Source organism: Pteropus vampyrus, unplaced genomic scaffold (assembly GCF_000151845.1).
Source record: "Pteropus vampyrus isolate Shadow unplaced genomic scaffold, Pvam_2.0 Scaffold167, whole genome shotgun sequence".
Classification (NCBI taxonomy): Eukaryota; Metazoa; Chordata; class Mammalia; order Chiroptera; family Pteropodidae; genus Pteropus; species Pteropus vampyrus.
The window spans coordinates 1,209,039-1,216,561 of NW_011888948.1; the positions used below are offsets into that span (position 1 = coordinate 1,209,039).

General features: G+C 33.6%; 1 long non-coding RNA gene across 1 annotated transcript; it reads left to right on the forward strand.

Moving 5' to 3' along the window:
* Positions 1-2,209: 2,209 nt before the first annotated feature.
* LOC111745846 lies at positions 2,210-7,105 on the forward strand. Its single transcript, XR_002782818.1, has 2 exons — positions 2,210-2,864; positions 5,558-7,105. It is a non-coding gene; the product is annotated as an uncharacterized LOC111745846 (long non-coding RNA).
* The last annotated feature ends 418 nt before the right edge of the window (positions 7,106-7,523 follow it).

Genomic DNA, 7,523 nt, shown 5'->3' on the forward strand with positions numbered 1-7,523 from the left:
TCCATTACTTGTTATAGATAGGTGTTTATGTCTCAATGGTATGTTTTCAGTATCATCACGAGTATATTGTTGACCAAAAGAAAAGTTTGATATTATATAAATCCAAATAATAGAGTTTTCAAAACAAACACTAATCCATATCCTATAACTTATAAAGTTATAATGATTTAGTATAATTTACTAATGATTTTGACATGGTGTTCATTGATGGATGATGGAGATGGTTAGAGAGGGGATGCCTCAATTAATTTACCAAGTTCCTTGAATCTGTCAGTTAGTAACTGTTGCAGTAAGAATGTAATGATGTCAAAAAGCTGTCCACAAAATTGCCATTAGTGTAGTGAATTTTTGCAAACTACTATTTTGTACTTCAAAAAGAACAGTCTCTTAAGTGCTAATTTTTTACAAACACACACACACAAAATTTGTTCTTACCTTGTTTATTTTGGCCAGCTGTGAGCTTCAGGTAATATTTTGTAATCTGGCATCACCAGTAAAAAAGGTTTCTTGTGGAAATAACTGTCAACAAGACTTACCTTGTAGGGTAGTTATAAGTTTTAGAGATCATGTATGTAAAATGCCTAACACAGTAAATGATCATTATTATAATAATATATAATGTTACTTTGACTTCTTGCCTTTATATTCCTATATATAGGGTAAACTGAAAAAATGTGAAGCGCTGTTTATGTAAAAACATCATTCTAGACTTTCAGATAAAGATGAGGAGTGGAGGCAGACCATGAAATCTTCCTCCCCAAACACTTTACAAAATGGGTAAAACAAAGAACAGTCAAAACTTCTTTAATAACATTACTGGAAATAGCCATAAAAAGAAAATGTCCACAAGCTAAGCCAACGAAGGCCAAAATAATGCTATTATTTCAAAATAAATAATTTGGGACAGCAAGAAATAGAATAGAATAGCTGGAAATTGAATTCTCACCAAAAGGAAACACTGACAACCCCAGCACTTTCCCCTAGTCAACTCATTTTTCCATTCTCCAAGATGATCATGCCTCATCTCTCCTAAATCTCCCATATCTCCCTGCACCTCACTTCAAACTCGTTTCATCGATAAATAGAAGCTGTCACAAGAGAAACTCGTTTCCCACACTGTATCCACAAACCTGCATTCATCTCTATTAATATACCTTCCCTTCCTTTATAAAGGACCAGCTATCCCTGTTCTTATCTAAGGCAAGCCCCTCTACTTGTGCCTCAGATCCTATCTTGTCTTGTATAGTCAAGGACTGTGTTCCTGTGATTATTCCATTTCCTGCACTCTCAATTTCTCCCTCTCTACTGGATTATACCAATCAGTAAATATACTGTAATATTTCCCATCCTCAAAATACCATCACATTAGATATCCCCCTCTACTTACATGGTGAGTAGGAGCCCATTTTTCTGCTCCACTTTATAACAAAATTTTGCAAAGACTGTCTATACTTGCAGTTTCCACTTCCTCACTTTACATTATCTATTCAGTACATTCCAGTTAGAATTATTGTCTCCATAGCTCCACTTTAACTGCTCTTGAGATTACAATTACCTTCTTGCCATATCGTTTTACTCTCCCCAAATGTTTGGAAACCCCCAGGCTTATTCCCTCACTCTTTTTTTAATTCACCATCAACATTCATTTTTCTCTAGGTCATCTCATCCATTTTTTTTCTGGTTCTAAATCCTGTCTAGGTTCTCAGGGCTCCTAACATTGTAGTCTATCCTTGATATCTCTGTTGAGCGCCAAACTCACATCCAACCTTCTGCCCAGGAGCTCTACTTAGATCTCTAATAAGGACCTCAAAGTTAACACATTCAAAACAAATCTCTTAATTTTCTTCTTCACTTCAATTTACTTCTATCCAAGTTTCCTCCATGTCACTAAGTTGCATTATTTTCATCTAGTTGCTCAAGGCAAAAACCTAGAAATCACCCTTAATTCCTCTTTGTGCCAGTTATTAAGCTGTTATCTCAAGCAGTAAACCTATACTCTGCTTTGTGATGTGGGACGGAGACTGGGCAACCTCATTTCTACTTTGCCGGCTGAATCCCTGCTACAGTGTGTCAATAGGAGTGTTAGAGAAAGACTGAGAGTCAAGAAGAGAGAACAAGAACTTGCTCTTTGTTGGTTTTCTGCACTTGTCAGCACCGCCCCAGTTATGGACCTTCATTCTGACAGCTACGGTTAGCTCTAAATTTCAATTATTTTACACTTTCCTATAACTAGCTCCAACATACCCTCTCAGAGATACCAGCAGCAAATGGGCAGCATCCCCTTTTCTGAGGTCAGGGCTCCAGCTCTGCTGAATGTTTCCTCATAGCTTCTGGGTTCTGATAAATTCAAGTCTTCCCTGTGTTTATCCAGTACTAAGGGTAGTAGATCCTTCTCTAAGTTATTCTATTATCTCAGTACTCCCTTTTCCTCATTCAGTTCGATAACATCTATCTGACTAATTCTTTATACACTAGCCCCTTCTTAGCCCCAGTTTTCTTTCAATGCTTTGAGTTACCACAGTCAGCTGTGGTCTGAAAATATTAAATGAAAAATTCCAGAACTAAACTATTCATATATTTTAAATTGCATGATGTCAGGTAGAATGATGAAATCTCACACCATCCTGCTCTGTCTTGCCCGCAGCACGAATCATCCCTTTGTTCAGCGTATCCACCGTGTATACGCTCCCTGCCTGTACACTAGCAGCCATCTTGGTGATTAGATCGACTGTCGGGGTATCAAAGTGCTCATGTTCAAGTAACCTTTATAATAGCCTAATGCTATGTCACAATGCCTACATAACATTCACTTCACTTCATCTCATCACATAGGCATTGTATCATCTCATATCCTCACAAGAAAGGTGAGTACAATATTTTGAGAAACCACATTCACATAACTTTTATTACAGGATATTGTTATAACTGTTCTATTTTATTATTGTTAATCACTTACTGTGCCTAATTTATAAATTAAACTTTATCATAGGTATGTATGTTTAGGAAAAAATAGTATATATAGGGTTCAGTACCATCTGTGATTTCAGGCATCCACTGGGGTTCTTGGAACATATCTCCTGCAGACAAGGGGAACTACTATACTCAATTTATTGCTATTGAAATACTTAGTAGCGGCCAGAGTGACTGACTCCTCTAAAGCATATACCATTTTTCCCTGCTTCTCATCACACGAGGAGCAAAATTCAAAACGCTTCCTAGGGCCTACAACCCCTTTTGTGACCTACCCTATCCAATTCTCTAGTCTCATCTCTCACCACCTTCCAGTTACTCATTAGGCTCTAATCATTCTGTCTTGGACATACCACCTTCCTCTGTTCTTGCTTTTCTCTACATCTGGATTGCCTAGGTCTCCTAGTACACTGCCTCGCTTCATTCAGGTCTCTTCTCAAATGTCATCACAGAGAGGCCTGCTCTCACTGCTCTATCTAAAATGTACAATTCCTTTCCCCACCCCGCCAGTTCCTTACTTGGGTTTCTTATTACTACTCCTCGACATTATAAATTTGTTTGTTTTTTCCTCCCCTATCGTCAACTAAAAGCTTCATAGCTTTAAAAATGCAAGGATGTGATCTTATATACCACTGGTGCTGGAACTCAGTAAATTCAGTTGACAAATGAATTTGATAAAGAAATTGCAATGAATGCAGAATACCAAAGTAACTGCAAAGAAGATAATATGTAACTGAGACAAAGACAATTCCTGATTCATCTGCCTGAGTACATGATGTGACAAATGGATAAGAAAAAGCACTTAAAGATGTAATAGAAGAGAATTTCCACAAAATAATGAAAGAATTGAATTTGCAGTATAAAATGTCCAAAGAAAAATGAATGCATAATATTCAATATTGAGGCATATCATGGTTAAGCTGTTAATCATAAGAAGGAAAAACTTTTCAGATCTCTGGACAGAAAACTAAATAACTTAAAGAGGGAGGAAATCATGCTGGCTTTAGACTTCCTCTAAGCAATATTCAAAGGCAGAAAACAAAGGAAAAATATCTGCACAGTTTTAAGGCAAAGCCAGCATGACACCCAAGTAGTATATCTCAGTGTCATTCAACAATGAAAAAGGCAAACAGCATCCATGAGTCCATGTAGATAAAAAAAAAAGAAAGAAAGAAAAAGAAACTACTTAGTGAAGGGCAGGTAACTAAGTGATTAATCAAAATTAATAACTAGGATTTGGGTAGTCAAGTCATGTTATAGATTTTAAAATACAGATAAAGATCAAAAGACCAAAGGAATTAGAGTTACAAAACAAATAAACATTAATACCTTGACTTTGTAAAGAAAATGACATATCCAATAAAAATACATTTTTTTCATATCAGAATCTAGTCACATTTCTATATTTGAAACATACAGATAAAAAAGCCTTCAAACTCTTATAAGTTTTTAAACTTTGGCTATTTTAGGAAATAAGATTGTGGCTAAGAAACATTTTACTAAAAGTTCAGCAATTCCTCCAGCTGATCCTACTTCTACCAAATTCAAAAAGTTAATACTGTTTTTTATTTAAAAGTAGTATGCATGTTTTCATCTTAAATAAGATTATCTTATTTGTATAAATGCATAGAAATATGCCTACCATGAAGTTCATTTAATATTGATGGAGAAATCTGGGATCTGTGGAGATTTAAAACTTCCCTGTAACTTTTATATTGTTTGAATTATTGAAAAATGAACATGCATTGTTTTTGTGAAACCAATAAAGATATTATCTTTAAAATACTATTATACACAACAGTGTGAATATACTTAACAATACTGAACTGTTCATTTTAAAATGATTAAGATAGTAAATTGTGTTGTTTTTACCATAATTAAAAATAAAAATAATTTAAAATGCTATTATAAAACTTATAAAATAGATCCAGTCATTACAGTAGCTTTACAGTTGGATTTTGACTCTACCAAATTTTCTCCAAATCAACTTTGCCACCGAAGTATACCCCTCAAATTATACCCCTCACATAATACTCTGTACTTGCCTATACCCTAAGTTTAGAAAGCAGAAATTACTTACTGGCAGATGTTGTTGTAAGTTTGCAAAATGAAAAGGTACTTATAAAAAGTAACTAATATGTTGTTACTTTATTCAATATCTTAATGTTGTAAGAATGTAAATATGTGGCATTTGATTTACATATTTGGGAGGAAAGCTTTTAATTTTAATGTTTTTTTCCTGATTGTTAAAATAATATGTACTCATTTTAGAAAATATGAAAAAAGTAAAAATTACAATAATCCCATAATACTTTGGTATATTTCCCCCCACTCTTTTTCTATGCATATAAATAAATGTATTTTTAAATAAATGAGAAATAATTCTATAAGCTAAAAATTTTAACTGTACATTAAATATTTCTCTGTAGCATTAAATTTTTAGTGGTTGCATAACATTCCATTAGATTAATGTACCATGCTTTATTTAAACACTCTTTTACTGTTGAATATTTAGTTTGATTTCCCTGTAGAGATGCTGTAGTGAATATAAATAAATCTTTAACTTCATATTTGATTATTTCCTTAGGATTGGTTCCTGAAAGTGGAACTACTGTGTCAAAGATTTGGACATTTTTTAGACCCCTGAAAGGTAATATGGTACTAGTAGAGATTGTAAATTTCATTACTCTTAGCAACACTAGTTATTAGCATGTATTTTCAATCTTTGTCAATCTGATGGGGAGACTCTGTAATTCAACTTGGTAAAGTTGAATTTCTGCTAATATAATCATATTAATAACTTTATTGCCTCAAGGACTTATAATTCTTTGTCATCTCCATGTTGTTTAACATAGAGCCTTGCCCAGATATTGAAGAAATGTATTTTTTATTGGCTTTGGCAATATTTCTTTTAAAATAAATTATATTTTGAACACATGGAAAGGTGAAGAAAATGTAAAGAAGGACCCAAATTATTTTACTTAATAAAAGTAAGATTGTATTTAGTTCTTCCTGTAGTAGGCAGGGCATAATTGCTATCAACCAGCAATATCATATTTTATTTATTGAGCTTGGTTCTTTATTGAAATCCTATTGACTTTATTAGTTACTGTGCCATTTTCACTATAGTACTTTCTAAAATGATTCTAAATGCTTAGTTTATAAGGTTAAGAAAAAAATTCACTAGATAACTACTTTGAAATAATTTCCTCAACCCTGCCTTCATCAAGATACTTAGAAACAGACTGGCTCACTTCCAATTTTCCTTTATGTTATCATTACCATGAAGTCATTCTAGAGATAGGGTAATAAGCATTCTGGCATACGGAAAAAAATAGCGTCTGTAAAACTATATGGCACAGTTTGCATGGGGTTGTTCCTCCTTCAGAGCTGCATTATGTAATTTAAGTGTTTACTTAAGCTCCTTTGGGCTGCCTCCATGGTAGCTGTGAAGTCACAGAGAATCAGGAACAGTTTCAGCCTGATAATAAAGTCCATTAGTTTAAGGTGAATACTGTGTCAGTGTATTTATCAATGCTAATGAGAATCTTTGCAAAGATATACTTGATTCATTTTATGTTTTTAAACAGCATTCTACTTCAAAAACCATTAATATATGTAAAAAACAAAATGTTCGTAAATGTACATTTGCTCACTATCTAGATGTACTTATTGTAAAACCTGTATTCTATAGTATGAATTTACAGTGTGATTTTGACTCAGTCTAAATATAAATAATTATGTAAAATCAGCAAAATATATAGACAGTCTTTGAGAGAGAATGAATCGTTAAAATGGCCTAAGCATTACTTCTATCTCTAAGTCGTAAAGGAAGTCTAAAAGAACATCAAAGATATATAAATTATCTCAGCTCTAGGAGAATTTTAAAAGATACTAGGTTGTAAGAAAAGATTATTTAATCTTGATTACTCAAGGAAAGGTAGTATTTTCAGTTCCTTAGAGAACTCTTGAGCCCCTTTATCCACTAAATAACTATGTGTATTGATTTTAAAGAAAAATAATGTAATGTGCATTGTAAAAGTGGGAAAACAGTCATTTAAATTTTGTATTGTAATAAGTGTTATATCATCTTTAAGGAAATTTGCAAATTCTTATAAAATGCCTAAAATCTCAACCACCCTTTTCAAATTATTTTTTATGAATAAACAAGTCCAAGTCAAGATCCTGACATCTAAAAACATAATAGTCCATTTTAAGCAATGCCATTTCTAATTATGTAACATGAATTTATTATAAAATTACTTATTGGCATAAACTCCATAGCATTTTGCTTTTTAACACTGAGAAGTAAAGTCATATAAGTAATGGCCTTGCTAATGACCTAGTGAGGTCCAAAGTCAGGAACAATTCAAGGAGGGAACAGCAAAAACTTTTAAGACCTGAGCATTGCCCTGGAGGTATAGCTACTGTGGGGGTCCTACCTAGCTTAGGAGAGAGAGGTGTCTGTGTTCAGGAGGCCTGACCTGGAGGGGGAGGGAATGGTCATAAGGGAGAAGAAAGAAGATTATGAGACAAACTGCCTACTCAGATTG